Source organism: Trachurus trachurus, assembly GCF_905171665.1.
Source record: "Trachurus trachurus genome assembly, chromosome: 11".
NCBI classification, from domain to species: Eukaryota; Metazoa; Chordata; class Actinopteri; order Carangiformes; family Carangidae; genus Trachurus; species Trachurus trachurus.
Window position 1 is genome coordinate 6,942,653 of NC_139904.1, and position 18,669 is coordinate 6,961,321.

The window sequence follows — 18,669 nt, forward strand, 5'->3', positions numbered from 1 at the left end:
TGATGAAGTTGGAGCCTTGACGCCAAACTCAAATGCATAATGAAGCTGCAATAAAAATATTAATCATGACTCTTCAGACTGAAAAATAAAAAATTGACAATTTTATACTCATTGTACTTTGTTGTTGTCATTTTTCACATCAGTTGCCTACAACAGACCAATTCTGGTGAGTTTGTTTGTTTCAGAGTCAGAGAGCCGTGTCTCTACAGTGAGAGGTTTTTGTACGACGGCTCAATGACTTTGTATCACTGTGGTACACGTTCGGTGGACGAACCAGACTGGATGTTGGAAGTAAGTTAAAATTATATAGTTTTAAGATTTTTTTTGTTGCTTACTTTTCATTTGTTAGATCTTAGATTGACAAAAGGAAATTGTAGACTTTGCTGTCTGAGTTTTTTTGAATGGTGAAGCTTTCAATTTTTAGAAAACATTCATTCTTTTCAAAATAAGTAAATAAGACTCTTTAAATAAATTGTATGTAAAATAAAGTGGATAAACGATAAAATTTTTATGTCAAAGTTTTACAATGGAAACTTATAGATTAAGTTAAGTGTATCAGAGTCAGGGAGCCGTGTCTCTACAGTGAGAGGTTTTTGTACGACCGCTCAATGACTTTGTATCACTGTGGTGGACTTTTGGTGGAGGAACCAGACTGGATGTTGGAAGTAAGTTAAGATTTTCTAGTTCTATTAATGATATATTCCTGAATTTTTATTTGTTAGATGTTAAAATGACGAAACTAAATTATGAACTGTGTTTTTATTCATTCTTTACAAAATTGAAAATATTTGTTTTAAGAATTCAAAAATGTTGAATTTAAATTATTCATAAAGATTATAAAAAATAAGGGAAAAATATAATTTCATGATTAAATCTTGTAGATTTAGATCAGTATAATAAGGTTTTTGTACAATGGCTCAATGGCTTGGTATCACTGTGGTGGACTTTTGGTGGAGGAACCAGATTGGATGTTGGAAGTAAGTTTCTGCAAAAATATTTAAGAGATATATGGTAAATCGATATATTTCAAATTGCAATTCTTTATGTTTTTGCAGATAAAAATGATTTTGTTTTATTAATTGAATTTTTGTATTTGTGTTTTCATTTCTGCTTCTTAATCATGGAGTTAAATGCAGGGGTGCTTTTCTAAACTTTTCTTTTCTCGTGCCTGTCATGATTGAATTGAATTTGAACTTTAGAAATGATCAAAAGTAATTTGATTTTTAATGAATTTTGAAAAAAAAAAGAATACATTTCAAACTTACCTTACAATCTGAAAAAGGTAAATTCGGATTCATTTGCTATAGATGAGCATTTGATACTTGTGATACTTTTCATTTTGTGATTCACTGTTTCCAGTGTTGTTTAAATTCATTTCAAGAGTTTGTTCAATGATGAGTGTTTTCCATTCGGGGAACATTTGATGGTTGTCAGATTATTTGATGAATCTGTTTGTGTTTCACCTGAAAATCAAACTCATATAATGTGAAGATTTTATACCTACATTACTACGGAAAATGTATAAATGTTTCCTAAATGAGCTTCATGTATTTCTAGTGTAGTTTGATATGTTTCAGGTCAAACTGTATGATAATTGTCTCTGTGCTGATGTGCATGAGAGGCTTCTTGAAGGGAAGTGAAACAATGTGTGAGTGAGTGACTGGTGGAGCAGAAAAACATCTGACAGAAACTCCTTAAAGGGCAAAACCAGCTCTCACACAGTAAAGGTGTCCAAGTGGCTGCTGTTGGATTGACAGTTTATGGTCTGTGTCTCCTAGGTGATACCCGTCCCACCCTGACGGTGCTGCCCCCCTCCAGTGAGGAGCTGCAGCAGCAGGGGAAGGCCACGCTCATGTGCCTGGCCAACAAGGGCTTCCCCTCAGACTGGAGTCTGGTCTGGAAGGTGGACGGCAGCAGCAGCAGCAGCTGGGAGGAGAGCAGGAGCCCCGTGGTGCTGGGGAAGGACGGCCTCTACAGCTGGAGCAGCACCCTGAGGCTCCCTGCAGACCAGTGGAGGAAGCTGGGCTCTGTGACCTGTGAGGCCACCCAGGGCTGCCAGCCTCTGGTCTCAGAGACACTGAGGAGAGACCAGTGTCCTTAGTCCTGAGCTGACTCACTGGGACTGTCATCCTTGTTTTACTCTCTCTCTAACACTCTCTCTTTTTCTTTTATTCTCATGTTTTTTCTTTCTCTCTGATGCATTTGACAGTTTTCTCTCATGTTTGTAATTTCAATATTTCTTTAAAAATAAAAAACTTTCCATGAAGCACATTTTGATTCTGTCTTTGGTTTTTATAACATCAACAGAATATAATACGTTCTCAGTGAAATGAAACGCCTCCTGATTGATCCCTCCACTGATTTGTATACACAAAATATTTGTTTGTTCCAAATGTGTGTTTATTATTTATTTTTTTCTTTTACTTTTTATATTTTTCAATTAATACATTGGTAGCCTTAAAATAAAACAGGACTGGTCAACTACTTTTCTTTTTTTTCGGCAGAGAGAAATGTGCCAAGTCTCTTTGGGGAAAGACAAAATAAAGTTGGTTATCATCAGCGTAGAGTGATATTCACTAAGTCTTCACTCACTTGCAGCTCTCAGTGTGGCTCTCTTTTTAACAGCGCCACCAGTTCAACAGTGCTACTTTTTCAATATTTGATGAAGGAAAATAAGATATTTAAAGTATAATATGATCTGTAAAATGATCTGATCTGATCTGTAAAAAGAAAAAATGGAGCTGTCCTCAACACATCATGCTGTGTCCTCCTCACTGCCGGACCAACTGACTCATTCAATCATACTGATGGACATTGATTTAAACTTTGGGATTTGTTGTCATATAAAGCAGCCACTGGTACTGTTGACTCATGTAGTAATATATTAACAGCACATGTTCCTCATGTATCACAGTGTTAATCAGTCATCACCTGCCAGTGCCAGTGCCAGTGCCAGTGCCAGTGCCAGTGTAATTTGTCCTGCAACTCGATATCAAAATGTGCGGTTTGATCGGGATCGGTATGCTATTACTTTTCTCAACAGTTTACGAATTTTTCGCGACGTAAGTTGACAAACGTCTACTGCTCAGGCATACTTCATTTAAACTTTAAACAGTAGACACAAGTCTTGTGTATTGTCGTATTACTCCACGTTTTGATAGGTCATATAGTTTTTGATCAATCCCTGTTCAATGACCATAATCATTTTTGGAGAAATTATGAGATTATAATGGGTGTGTATTGCACGGAATGTTCGTGTCAGAGTGCGTGACATCATCGGTTAGAGTGGGAGAGATGCCAGAAAAACTCCAGATTTTTTCTCTTTCCAAACTCGGCCCGGCCACAATCTACACTCTACACACATCATTTTTTCAGAATTTGTAAGACAAACTTGTTATCTCTCATATCATGTGCTCAAAATATCAGAGAGACTTACAGAATTTAAACTCGGAGCCTCTAAGTGCAGCCACGTCTGTCTCTGCTCCTCATTGAGTCCAATACAAATATTTTCTGAGAGAAGCAGAACGGACCGATGTTGTAAAACTGCCAGCATCTCCAAAATATTTACTGTAGAAACACCAAATCGTACCAAATTTTTCAGGAAGTCCTTAGAGCAACGTGATCTGTGTTTTGTTCTGATAGGAGTTACCGTTTTGTCACGGTAAGCCTAAATGTGAGACCGGTGCAGAGGCAGAAAATGGCTCTTTTTCTCCACGTTTCTGTCTGTCTCAGCCTGCGGGGGCCCCTATCGCCGTGGTAACCTCTTTGATCCTCAGGCCAGAGCTTGTTAACTTCATAAACAATCCACCTGGCGCTCGTTTAAATGTTTATAAACACCGACACAGCTAAATCAGACTGACACAGGATGCAGCTCATAACATGTGTCAAGTCAGTCACACACACACACAGACTCTAGAGCCAGCTTCATGTGATTACAGTTACAGACACACACACACACATCAAAACACACAGGTAACATACAAATGCGCGCGGAAGCGCACACTCCTCTCCCACACTCTAACACACACAGGTAACTTCATGTGATTATACACACACACACACACACACACACACACACACACACACACACACACACACACACACACACACACACACACACACACACACACACACACACACACACACACACACACACACACACACACACTTAACCTAATGTGATTACAGCTCCTCCATATCAGTGCTTATAGAAAGATGATCATGTGTCTGTCTGATCAGCTCTGTCTTGACCTTAAGATCGTGGGTTTGATTCCCATGTTGACAGAGATGGCAAAACCGGCAGTAGCCCCGTGGGCCTTTCAAAATTTCCCCAGAGGAAATTTTCTAGTTATTTTTTCCTCACTTGCTAAATACCCATCTGTTATGATCAAATTTACTTCTGGAGTTCTGCAAGGTGCAATCCTCTGCCCCCTTTACTTTACATTTTATTTATTGCTAGGATTCATTTCTCTAGTCTCAGACATGTTTCAGACACATTATATTCATGAAAGTCCCAGTGTTTCCTCAGTGTACAGAGCCGTTTACACAGTCGTTGGACATTGTTGTAAGATTAAATCAGGTGTATGTGTGGATGTTACTGGAGGGAGCCAACTCTACTGTGTGAATGTGTGTGAATGATTATCTTCCAAAGCCTGTCTGCGAGCAGTGCTGTATGAATGTGTGTGAAAGGGTGAATGCGACCATTACAGTGTAAAGTGCTTTGAGTGGTCCGAGTGACTAGAAAAGCGCTATATAAGTGCAAGTCCATTTGCCATTTGCCATTACTGAATGTAGTTGTCATGTTAATGGTCTGACTGGGCTGGACTGTGTGTGTGTGTGTGTGTGTGTGTGTGTGTGTGTGTGTGTGTGTGTGTGTGTGTGTGTGTGTGTGCTTAGTGAACTGTATCAGTCTCTGCAGTATCTTACAGCTGCAACAGTCAGGTCAGTTTCTGTTCACTTTGACTAAGGGAGGTTTTTGTACGACGCTTTTTCATTGTGTGAACACGTGCTTACTGTTGATGTAGTGTTCACTCTTACAGTAGTAAACTGCTGCATCTTCAGCCTGGACTCCACTGATGCTCAGAGTGAAGTCAGAGTTTGATCCACTGCCTGTAAAACGACCTGGAATCCCTGATACTCGAGTGGAAGCACCGTAAATGAGGAGTTTAGGTTTTTCTCCATCTCTCTGTTGGTACCAGGAGAAAAGTTGGTTGTTGTTGTAAACATGAACATCCTGACTGACTCTACATCTGATGGTGACTGAGCCTCCTACAGCAGATCTCACTGCTCCAGGCTGAGTCACTGTGACCTGACCTCTGGACTCTGAGGACACAGAGACAGAAAGATAAAACAGAGTCGTGGTTTTGTGGGCTTCATTTCAGAGGGACAGATGTTGATAGAGGAGTTGGATTCTCTGGACTTTACCTGTGAAGCAGCAGCAGAGGAGAGTCCAGATGAGGACGGAGACCAAAGTCATGTTTTTGATGAGGAGGATTTCTGTGTCTTGTGTTGTCATGAAGGACAGCTGTCAGTCATCCAGTCTTCAACTCTCAGGACTATAAACTCTCCCAGAGCACTGGAGCATGGTGCTGCTGATGCAAAGTGGCTCTCTATGGAAATGCTCTGACTGACTCCAACAGGGACTGGGATCAATCTGATCATCCTGATTATCAATGGATCAATCACATTAATGTAATGGATATTAGCAATCCTCAAACCTTCTGGACCTTCTGAAATGTCAGAGGTTGTATGAATTTAAACATGATCAGTCCTGTTACAACATGATGAGGTGTTGAGGACTGATAAACACCGAAATAAACTTGTGTGATCAAAGTGACTTTATTGTGGTGAAACATGAAACACGTCAACATCAGTAGTAGATTCCAGCACTATTGACACAGACAGTTCAATGTTGACAATTTAAAGAGAGAGAGAGCTGTAGAGTGTGTGTAGATTTACTGGGTATCTCTCTATGCTGATGATACATGTTTTACTTTTCACCTTGCTGTGAAATGATATAAAAGTGTACAGAGTGTGTTAGTTTAGTCGGTGTGAAATGTTTCTGCTTTAAATGGAGTGAAATACTTCAAACTTATATTTTCAGACATGTGCTACTCTATCATTAGAAAGTATGGTGATAGTACTGTGGGTTTTGCAAACAAGATATGCAAATACTACAACATCTGATCTCACCTCCCTGTGGCGATCTTCGTGTCCAAACATCTGCAATGACATTTTTGGACCAGAAGATGTCTCTCTTCACTGCTGTTATTCAACAATGAAAATCTGGCAACAGCTTGGTTTCAAATGGGATTCATATGAGAAGCATGACAGAGTGGAACTCACATAGTTACAGGTTTCATTAAGTAACATATAACGATAATTTCATGTCCCTTTTTTTCAGTTCCTCCACCTGCATCTGTTCTGCCAACGCAGCCGTTACATTTGTACCTGGTATAGGTATAAAAAAAAGAAGAAAACTTCAGTTTAGTTGATCATAAAAACAACATGACCTAAACTCTCTTGAATAAAAAAAATGGAGAAGAAACAATAATTGATTGGATTAGAGGTTTTCCACCATAGTAAATCTGTGTTTCTTTGGCCTCAGAGCAGCTTTATGTGTTCTTTCTGTCTTGTCTGTGATGATGTGATGATGATATCATATCACTGCAACCTTTAAATAAAAAGGTGACTTTGTCTGAAAAGTTATTGTTTAATTTGTGTGGCATTTATTTGAATATATGCTATTTATAAAACTATGAACGCATTAAGTTGGAAGAAGATCAGTGAAAAATACAATTGCATATCCATATGTAGAATCGCTAGGTTAGGTGTGTATATGTGAGTGTGTGTGTGTGTGTGTGTGTCCAGTGAACTGTATCAGTCTCTGCAGTATCTTACAGCTGCAGCAGTCAGTTCAGTTTCTGTTCCCTTTGACTGAGGGAGGTTTTTGTACGACGCTTTTTCACTGTGTGAACATCGGGTCAGTATGATAACTCTGACAGTAGTAAACTGCTGCATCTTCAGCCTGGACTCCACTGATGCTCAGAGTGAAGTCAGAGTTTGATCCACTGCCTGAAAAACGACCTGGAATCCCTGATGCCCGACTGCTAGTATAGTAAATAAGAAGTTTAGGTTTTTCTCCATCTCTTTGTTGGTACCAGTGGAAATAGCTTGTGCTAGAAACAGCTGGATTGACACTACATCTGATGGTGACTGAGCCTCCTACAGCAGAGCTCACTGCTCCAGGCTGAGTCACTGTGTATTGACCTCTGGACTCTGAGGACACAGAGACAGAAAGATAAAACAGAGTCATGGTTTTGTGGGCTTCGTTTCAGAGGGACAGATGTTGATAGAGGAGTTGGATTCTCTGGACTTTACCTGTGAAGCAGCAGCAGAGGAGAGTCCAGATGAGGACGGAGACCAAAGTCATGTTTTTGATGAGGAGGATTTCTGTGTCTTGTGTTGTCATGAAGGACAGCTGTCAGTCATCCAGTCTTCAACTCTCAGGACTATAAACTCTCCCAGAGCACTGGAGCATGGTGCTGCTGATGCAAAGTGGCTCTCTATGGAAATGATCTGACTGACTCCAACAGGGACTGGGACCAATCTGATCATGCTGATTATCAATGGATCAATAACTTGATCATAATATTTATCGGAATTTTTCGGTACTCATGGTTTATTTTGATATCTGAAAGAATCCGGTGTTAACTATAACTACATATTGCCATGTTCATACCTAAAATACATATTACTGTTTTGAATGACAATAGTTGGACATTTATGAAAAACTCTACTTGATATTTGTGATATATTGTGAATGAAACTTCAGCGATTTTTCAGCACATCACAGACAAACTGGAAAACGAATTGTTCTCACTTTAAAATTTTGACAGGGATGTTTAGTTACAATATTGCATGTTGAGAAAATATTTTTTTTTTAAAATTAGCACAGGAACAAAAACAACTCTCACATTTTTCACCAAATCTTCGAAATTATCTACATCACTGTTCTGTTTAATTAAAATAGATTTGGATGAATAGGATCTCATCTCATGAGTTGTAATATGTTATTTATTTCATCATAAATGAGGAAAGTCTTTTCTCTTTTTCAGATGATCATTTTTCAGAATCAGTTTAGAACTGGCATTTTTCATATGTTTGACATTTCTTGTTTCAACTTTCAATTGATATTTTTAAACATTGACACAAAAGAGGAGTTTTGAACTTTTAATCTTTTGTACTGAAACCAGTCTGTTGTCATGGATCAGCAGTGATGCCTGACTGTTCCCATGGTTACTGGGCTGAAAGAGGGAAGTGAAAAAACTGAAGAGAAGTTTCATCCAGTCTGAACAAAGTAGTAGTAGTAAACCTCCTCTGCTACTGTCCACTAGAGGGAGTAAAGTTTCATAAAGTCTCTCTTCTTTGTTTCTATTTTATTTTTCTTTCTCATGTTTTGTCTTTCTCTCTGAAGCGTTTGACAGTTTTCTTCCATGGTTGTATTTCCAGAATTTCCAGAAAATAAAAATCTGTTCATCAAATAAGTTTGGAATCTGTCTATGGTTTTTGGAAGACCAGTGGATAATCATAAAACATTTTTATATCAATTTTTTGTGTGTTCGTTTGTTTTTTACCTAGAGGACTATTAAATGTATTGTTCTGTCGTTTGTCAGACAGAAATCTGCTTTGTGTCAGAAGTTATCCACTAACTTCTTTTAACAGACTGTTATACATTTAAACAGTGCTGTTTGCTTCAATATGTTACGACAATTAAAAAAAATATATGTATGTATACATATGTTTACACAGTACAGTGCACAGTGTACTTTGGGATCATGATAAATATGCAAACACTTTCTTTCTTTACATCAAGCAAGTGCATTATGTCTCTCACGTGTGACCTCTGACCTTCTCGGTGCTGGTGTTACATGTAGATGCAGTGCAGAGACTTTTGGAATTTCTCTCATTTTCTTTGTGAAATGTGCCTCAGTTACTTTTATTAACTAGTGTCAAATGAAATTAGTTCATAGTTTCAAATCATGACTTCAGTAAATTGTATTTTTTGGACATTTCTAGGTTTCCAAAATAGACAGTAATGGTCAAGATATATAGAACTGACATAATGACATTTTAATTTTGGGAGCAATTTCTTCATTTTAATTTCTATATAGTAAAATTTAGGTTTACAAATGGCGAACTAGATTTCTCATTGAGGAAAATCTTTTGAAAGATGATATGTTAAAATCAAATCTCTCGTGTTATTTCTGTGCAGCTATCAAATCAGCTCCAGATTCACTATTTTCTTCATTCATCTCTTAAATCTTAAAAAGTATTTCAATCAGGGAAAGTGTTTTAGTTTAGCTCCAAGTGATTTAGTTTCAGTGCAGCTGTTGAGTCAGATCAGTTCCTCTGCAGCTGAGGGAGGTTTTTGTACGACGTTGTATCACTGTGTGAACGGGAAGTTGTCACTCTGCTGACAGTAATAAACTCCTGAGTCTTCAGTCTGAACTCCACTGATGGTCAGAGTGAAGTCAGTTCCACCAGATTTACTTCCACTGAAACGTTCAGGGACTCCAGTGTAACGGTATACATCATTATAAATCAAGAGTTCAGGAGTTTCTCCAGATTTCTGAAGGTACCAGTGGAGGTTATAACTAACAGTTGAACTGGCTTTACATCTGAGAGAAACAGTCTGACCTGGAACAACAGACTGAGCTCCAGGAGTCTGAGTCAGGATGATTTCTCCTGATGAACCTGAAAAACATCAACAAGAGGAGAAGAGTTATTGAGACAAATCCATCTTGGAGAAAGATCAACATCCAAACAGAAGAGGATCATTTCTTGAACATGGAGAATAGATGGAAGAAGGTCAATGCTGCTGGTTTCAGTGTTTCTCCATCATAGCAGAACATCATTGTGGTGAACCTGGTTCCATCCTGAAGCAAAGTTTTCAGCAGAGAGTCTCACCCTGAACAAGGAGCCCCAGGGTGGCCAGCAGTAGAGTCACAGACATCATCATTGAGCTGCTGTGGTGTCAGTGGCTGTGAAAGGCCTGGACACACACTGATCAACACTGGCCTCTTAACGGCTGGGAGGAGAGGAAGGACACATATGCAAACACACAGAGTCACTCAACTGGAGCTGTCCTCAACACATCATGCTGTGTCCTCCTCACTGCTGGAACAACTCACTCATTCAATCATCCTCACTGATTAAAACTCTGGATATGGTTTCATATAAGAAATTTTAAAGTGCAGCCACTGATACTGTTGACTTATATATAAACAGCACATGTCCCTCTTATTTTCTCTCACAGTGTTAATCAGTCATCACCAGATGATTTTTTTCTCACTTGCTTTATGTTCATCTGCTATAACCAAATTTACTCCTGGAGTTCCACAAAGCGCCATCTTTAGTCCCCTCTAATTTATATATTGTTTTGTTGCTATGATCCATTTTTCCAGCAGTAATAAATATTTGATCAGAGCATCTCAGACATTAGATACCAAAGTTCCTCCTGAAACAGTTTATCAGCAAATTGTGTTCAAAATTCAATTTAATCCTCTGGTTACACTTTTGAATGTGTCATGTACAGTTTATGTTGTGTTTCAGACACATTATGTTACAGTAATGACAAAGCCAGTGTTTCTGCCACAGAAAACAGAAAGACATTGCAGATGTGAGGCTTCAGTGTGCAGAGACTTTAACATAGTCTGTGGTCATTGATGTTTCCTTGATATTGAATCAGATGGACGTATGGACGTCAGTGGAGCTGACTGTGCTTCATGGAGTTGTGATATTACTGTAATGGTCTGATGGTCTGATTGGGCTTTTGCACTGGAACTATGTGTGTGTGTGTGTGTGTGTGTGTGTGTGTGTGTGTGTGTGTGTGTGTGTGTGTGTGTGTGTGTGTGTGTGTGTGTGTGTGTGTGTGTGTGTGTGTCCTCAGTGAACTGTATCATTCCCTGCAGTATCTTCCAGCTGCAGCAGTCAGTTCAGTTTCTGTTCTGTTTGACTGAGGGAGGTTTTTGTACGACGCTTTTTCACTGTGTGAACACACTCTTACTGTTGATATAGTGATAACTCTGACAGTAGTAAACTGCTGCATCTTCAGCCTGGACTCCACTGATGCTCAGAGTGAAGTCAGAGTTTGATCCACTGCCTGTAAAACGACCTGGAATCCCCGATGCTCGAGTGGAAGTAATATAAATGAGGAGTTTAGGTTTTTCTCCATCTCTCTGTTGGTACCAGTGTAAATAGTGCCCGTTGCTGTTAGTATAAACATCCTGACTGACTCTACATCTGATGGTGACTGAGCCTCCTACAGCAGAGCTCACTGCTCCAGGCTGAGTCACTGTGACCTGACCTCTGGACTCTGAGGACACAGAGACAGAAAGATAAAACAGAGTCATGGTTTTGTGGGCTTCATTTCAGAGGGACAGATGTTGATAGAGGAGTTGGATTCTCTGGACTTTACCTGTGAAGCAGCAGCAGAGGAGAGTCCAGATGAGGACGGAGACCAAAGTCATGTTTTTGATGAGGAGGATTTCTGTGTCTTGTGTTGTCATGAAGGACAGCTGTCAGTCATCCAGTCTTCAACTCTCAGGACTATAAACTCTCCCAGAGCACTGGAGCATGGTGCTGCTGATGCAAAGTGGCTCTCTATGGAAATGCTCTGACTGACTCCACCAGGGACTGGGATCAATCTGATCATGCTGATTATCAATGGATCAATCAGTTGATGAGCAGGGCCGGTTTTAGCTATGGGCAATATGGGCGACCGCCCAGGGCGCAATCTTTGTGAGGGCGCACGAGCGCTCTCCAAAAAAAAAAGACAAAACAAAACTCGCCGTCAAGTTAGTGGAGTGGTCGCTGAGGCGCCCCTATGTCACGTCAACTTGCTGCTGAGAGTCATAGGCCTACTACAGGTTGTGTGTGTGTCCGGAGGGGCGAGGGGGGAGGGGGGATCAACTTGTGACTGCTGAGGTCTCACGTCGGATGCTCCGCCGGCCCAGAGGGCTCTCATGCAGGGAAAGAAAGGAGGGTTAAGCGCTAAACTCCTCGCCCTGAAGTTGGCTTCATTTTGGTAATGTTGCTATCGGGATGCCCAGCAATATTCCTCTTCTTCCTCTTCAATGTCCGGTCTCTGGTAAACAGCATGAATGAACTGCGACAGGATCATGTGTTTAAAAGGATCCTGGACTGTCATGATGTTTATAATGAGCTGGTTTAACAGCAACGTCACGCTGTTTCCAAAACCACACCGACTTCAGCAGAGACGTGAGTTTAAGCACATTTTTAGTTTAGCCTACAGATGGAACAGTGGTTCCTGTCATTACTTCATATTCAAAATATCATCATGTTGCTGGCCCTACACTCACAAACAAAAACTTAAATTGTGTATTTTTTTTTAGAGGTTCAGAGGCTTTAGTCAAGCTGCTCAGTTTTAGCCTAAGCCTATAATTGTATGTGATTGGCTATTTTAAAAAAAACATTTAAATATGGCTGGATGATCAATAACAAATTAAACTGTGGTTTGACAAATTCAAACACATTTATTGATGATTTAATTTAAAGGAACCACGGTAGCCTATAAGATCATGTGTAAGATCAAATTCAGTGTTAAAGGCGCTCAGGCAGGTGATTTTCTACGCTAAAAGTAATTCAGAAAGTAGGCTACTATTAGTATTACTTTACTTGAGTAATCGAAATGCATTACAGATTACAGATTTTGGGACATGTAATCAGTAATCTGTAGGGGAATACATTTTAAAAGAACCCCCCCCCCCAACACTGATTATAATATATTTTTGTGTTTGTTCGTTGGTGGTTTTTTTTTTATTTTTAAAAAAAAAAAATTTTTTTTTTGGGGGGGGGGGGGGGGGGGGGGGCACCAAGGGATGGTTTCGCCCAGGGCGTAAAACTAGCCAGGACCGCCTCTGTTGATGAGTATAATGATCAGGAAGTGCTTTTGTTAAAATGCTGTTTGGTTTTATCTGCTTGAGCTTCTTTAATTCCGACTATATTTTCTCATGTCTTAAAACATTTTTGAAAGTGTAGATTTTTCTTAAAATTAACAAATATAAAAAAATTGACGATACGTATTTTCCTTTTTGTACTGTTGTTGTTATTTCTCACATCAGCTGCCAAAACGTTACAAACAGACTAATTCTGGTGAGTTTGTTTGTTTCAGAGTCAGAGAGCCGTGTCTCCACAGTGAGAGGTTTTTGTACGACGGCTCAATGACTTTGTATCACTGTGGTACACGTTCGGTGGAGGAACCAGACTGGATATTGGAAGTAAGTGAATATTTCTTCATGAAATTTAATTTAATTTAATTTGTTAAATCCTAAAATGGCAAAGAGAAGCACATACTTGGCTTTTTATGATTTTTTGAAAAATTAAAAAATTTTAGTTTTAGGATCCAAAAATATTTATTCTTTTTTAAAAAAAAATCTGATGACAAATTTTGCAACATAAAGAGGATAAACGATAAAGAAACAGATACAAAACATTTATGTTAAAGTTTCATGATAAAATCTTGTAGATAAGAGTAGTTCAGTGCGACAGAGTCAGAGAGCCGTGTCTCTACAGTGAGAGGTTTTTGTACGACGGCTCAATGACTTTGTATCACTGTGGTGGACTTTTGGTGGAGGAACCAGACTGGATGTTGGAAGTAAGTTTCTGCAAAACTACTAAAAAGATTGTTTTCTTTCTTTAGTTTTTAGCAAATAAAATCTTTTATTTTATTAACTATATTTTTCATATTTGTGTTTTTATTTCTCCTTCTTAATCATGGAGTTAAACGTAGGGCCTCTTTTCTGAAGTTTTCTTGTCGCATGCCTGTCATGATTGAATTGAAGTTGAACTGTAGAAATGGTCAAATATCATTTGTTTTTTAATATATTGTATATTTAATATATTGTTCCGTAGTAGTAGTAGTACTAGTTTTTGAAATCCTTTTGAAACCTGTGATTCACTGTTTCCATTGTTCATTTAAATCATTTTACTGAGGAGTATTTTCCACTCAAGGAATATTTGATGTTTGTCAGATTATTTGATGAATCTGTTTGTGTTGTACCTCAAACTCACAGAAAATGTATGATTGTTTCCTAAATGAGCTTCATGTATTTCTAGAGTAGTTTGATATGTTTCAGGTCAAACTGTATGATGATTGTCTCTGTGCTGATGTGCATGAGAGGCTTCTTGAAGGGAAGTGAAACAATGTGTGAGTGAGTGACTGGTGGAGCAGAAAAACATCTGACAGAAACTCCTTAAAGGACAAAACCAGCTCTCACACAGTAAAGGTGTCCAAGTGGCTGCTGTTGGATTGACAGTTTATGGTCTATGTCTCCTAGGTGATACCCGTCCCACCCTGACGGTGCTGCCCCCCTCCAGTGAGGAGCTGCAGCAGCAGGGGAAGGCCACGCTCATGTGCCTGGCCAACAAGGGCTTCCCCTCAGACTGGAGTCTGGTCTGGAAGGTGGACGGCAGCAGCAGCAGCAGCTGGGAGGAGAGCAGGAGCCCCGTGGTGCTGGGGAAGGACGGCCTCTACAGCTGGAGCAGCACCCTGAGGCTCCCTGCAGACCAGTGGAGGAAGCTGGGCTCTGTGACCTGTGAGGCCACCCAGGGCTCCCAGACTCTGGTCTCAGAGACACTGAGGAGAGACCAGTGTCCTTAGTCCTGAGCTGACTCACTGGGACTCTACTACTGGTTTTACTCTGTTCTCTCTAACACTCTCTCTTGTTCTTACATTACCATGTTCTGTCTTTCTCTCTGATGTGTTTGACCGTTTTCTATCATGTAATCTCACTATTTCCAGAAAATAAAGATCTGTTCATCAAATAAATTTTGATTCAGTCTTTGGTTTGTCATAAGATGATGGTTCTTTGTCAGTGATATGAAATAACACTTGATCAATCCCTCCACTGATTTATATACAGAAAACATTTTTAAAAAGACAAAAAAACATTCACATTCACACCCACAAACAACTTTTTTTCTCATAAGTTTAATATTTTTCTATTAATAAATTGGTAGCCTTGAATGGCAAATTGGACTAGTCAACTTCTGTGTTGTTTGACAAAAAGAAATGTAATGTCTCTGTATCTTTTGGGGATATAAAGTCAAGTATCATCAGCATAGAGTGATATTCACTGAGTATGCACTCACTCTGCAGCTCTCCTTTGTTTCTCTTTGTGACAGATGATATACAGTAGTTCAACTGTGCTTTTTTCTTCAATATTTCATGTGGGAAAATTAGACATTTTAACTGTAATGGTATCTGGAAAAAAATCCTTCATTTGATGGATATTTGGAGTTCAATTTGAAATGAATCTTTTGTTATAACATTGTTTTTGCAATAAATTAAGTAAGCTTAGTGTAACGCCAGTGACAGGTTAACTCCTGGCAAGTCATGGTTGGCCCACCAGGTCAGGTCAGCTGGGCCAGCGGAGCCAATCAGGCCGCTCTACGTCACTCAGGGGCCGTCTCTTTTTCCCCGGGGACGGAAGAAAACGCACCTGGCTCACAGAACACGCCAGCCAGGCAGCCGTCCACTACTCACGGCACGGTGCTACTCACACATCCACGACTACAGAGATACGGACACGAGAGGACTGAAACAGAAAGCCGGAGCTTCACTGCAACAGTGGGAAGACGGTGACTGAAGAGGAAGCCGGACAAACTCTTATGTCATGTTCCAACTGAAGAAGAAGCTGGTGAGTGCAACACATTCATGAAGATGCTAATGCTAATGCTAGCGGGACGCCGCTAACGCTAACTAGCATTGCTAGCTCTGAAGCTCTGATGCTAATTGATGATGCCCCGTCATTTAACAGTTATCTGCCTGTTCGGATGATGTGATGCTGTGCTGCTGCTGCTGGTGAAGAGGATGTGTGCTGGATTTGGACTTAATACTGGTGAGGAACTGTGTGATTATTGTGGATGCTAACTCATGCAACCAGGAGGAATTGAATGAATGAATGATGATGATACCTGTTCCTTAACAGGTCAGGCTTTTTAACCCTGATGATGATGATGATGATGATGATGATGAAGAGGAAGATAAAGACGAAGACAACACGGATGGCGAGCTACCCAGAAGAGTAAAGACAAACGAGCAGCTAAGACACACACACAGGCCGCAAGCCTGGCTGATCCCCAGGTGGTGTGGTAGCACTAGCTTTAGCCTGTTCCAGTTATTTATGGGTTAACAGTAATTAATTCTGCAGTACTACTATACTTGCATCGTGGTCTAAGGTTTTCATTAACCACTGCGTACATGTCTGCTTATGGTATTGGGGAAATGTTGTGTGTACCTGAATGATTGTGTGTTGAAGAGTTGATTAACCTCAGCTAAGTCAAAGCTGCGTGGAGTACAATCTCCATTTTTGATAGCACTTTATGCTTTGTCACATTGAACCTTTGTATATAGTTTCTTTTCCAAAGGCCTTTATTTTGGTTACTTATTTTGGGTATCAAGTATTATTACTGCACTTTAACGTTTCTGTATGTATATATATCTCTCTTTTGTCAATACACTTATCTTTCTTTGCAACTCCGTCGTTGTGTGTGTTGTTAATTCTCCATAGCTCCTGAGTCGAACCTCCTTTACATACTAGTCCACATACAGTTTGGTATTCTCTTCTACCTATAAATCTAATCTGATTGTATCTTAAGTGCTACATTAGGTTTATTTGACTTTTTCTTCACAATGTATTATATTGACTGACACCTATGTGTTTGTTAAAATATGAATTGAAATGTTAACAACTCAAAAGGAGCCATTTGATTAAACAGTACTGGTTTGATAAAATTACCTTAAATTGTAAATTTAGTGAATGGAATATGTTTGAAGAAAGTCTTTTTACAACATTAGAATATGTTGAAGTCAAACCATGTTTTAGTTTCAGTGCAGCTGTTTAGTCAGATCAGTTCCTCTGCAGCTGAGGGAGGTTTTTGTACGACGTTGTATCACTGTGTGAACGGGAAGCTCTCACTCTGTTGACAGTAATAAACTCCTGCATCTTCAGCTTGAACTCCACTGATGGTCAGAGTGAAGTCAGTGTTGCTGGATTTACTTCCACTAAAACGTTCTGGGACTCCAGAGTAACGGTCTGTATCATCATAAATCAGGAGTTCAGGAGTTTCTCCAGGTTTCTGAAGGTACCACTGCAGGTCATAAGTAACACTTGAACTGGCTTTACATCTGAGAGAAACAGTCTGACCTAGAACAACAGACTGAGCTCCAGGAGTCTGAGTCAGGATGATTTCTCCTGATGAACCTGAAAAACATCAACAAGAGGAGAAGAGTTATTGAGACAAATCCATCTTGGAGAAAGATCAACATCCAAACAGAAGAGGATCATTTCTTTAACGTGGAGAATAGATGGAAGAAGGTCAATGCTGCTGGTTTCAGTGTTTCTCCATCATAGCAGAACATCATTGTGGTGGTGAACCTGGTTCCATCCTGAAGCAAAGTTTTCAGCAGAGAGTCTCACCCTGAACAAGGAGCCCCAGGGTGGCCAGCAGTAGAGTCACAGACATCATCATTGAGCTGCTGTGGTGTCAGTGGCTGTGAAAGGCCTGGACACACACTGATCAACACTGGCCTCTTAACGGCTGGGAGCAGAGAGGAAGGACACATATGCAAACACACAGAGTCACTCAACTGGAGCTGTCCTCAACACATCATGCTGTGCTCTCCTCACTGCTGGAACAACTCAATCATCCACACTGATTAAAACTCTGGATATGGTTTCATATAAGACATTTTAAAGTGCAGCCACTGATACTGTTGGCTTATATATAAACAGCACATGTCCCTCTTATTTTCTCTCAGTGTTAATCAGTCATCACCATTACACTTTTTTTTTATAACTTGGTTAATGTTCATCTGCTATAACCAAATTTACTCCTGGAGTTCCACAAGGCGCCATCTTTAGTCCCTTCTAGTTTATATTTTATTTGTTGCTATGATCCATTTTTCTAGCAGTAATAAATATTTGATCAGAATGTCTCAGACATTAGATACCAAAGTTCCTCCTGAAAATGTTGATCAGTGAATTGTGTTCAAAGTTCAATTTAATCCTCTGGCAACACTTTTGTCTGTGTCATGTACAGTTTGTGTTGTGTTTCAGACACATTATGTTAATGACAAAGCCAGTGTTTCTGCCACAGAAAACACTTGTGACATTGCAGATGTGAGGCTTCAGTGTGCAGAGACTTTAACATAGTCTGTGGACATTGATGTTTCCTTGATAATGAATCAGATGGATGTATGGACGTCAGTGGAGCTGACTGTGCTTGATGTAGTTGTGATATTAATGGTCTGATTGGGCTTTTTCACTGGAACTGTGTGTGTGTCCTCAGTGAACTGTGTCAGTCTCTGCAGTATCTTCCAGCTGCAGCAGTCAGCTTAGTTTCTGTTCACTTTGACTGAATGAGGTTTTTGTACGACGCTTTTTCACTGTGTGAACGGCCACTGACTGTTGATATTGTGAAGACTCGTACAGTAGTAAACTGCTGCATCTTCAGCCTGGACTCCACTGATGCTCAGAGTGAAGTCAGAGTTTGATCCACTGCCTGTAAAACGACCTGGAATCCCTGATGCTCGAGTGGAAGCCCAGTAAATGAGGAGTTTAGGTTTTTCTCCATCTCTCTGTT

General features: G+C 39.8%; 1 gene segment (V, D, J or C); it reads left to right on the plus strand.

Annotated features, from left to right (window-relative positions):
* The first annotated feature begins 13,280 nt into the window (after positions 1–13,280).
* Positions 13,281–14,728, plus strand: LOC310993338 (Ig kappa-b4 chain C region-like). The segment is given in 2 exons: positions 13,281–13,301; positions 14,361–14,728.
* Positions 14,729–18,669: the final 3,941 nt, after the last annotated feature.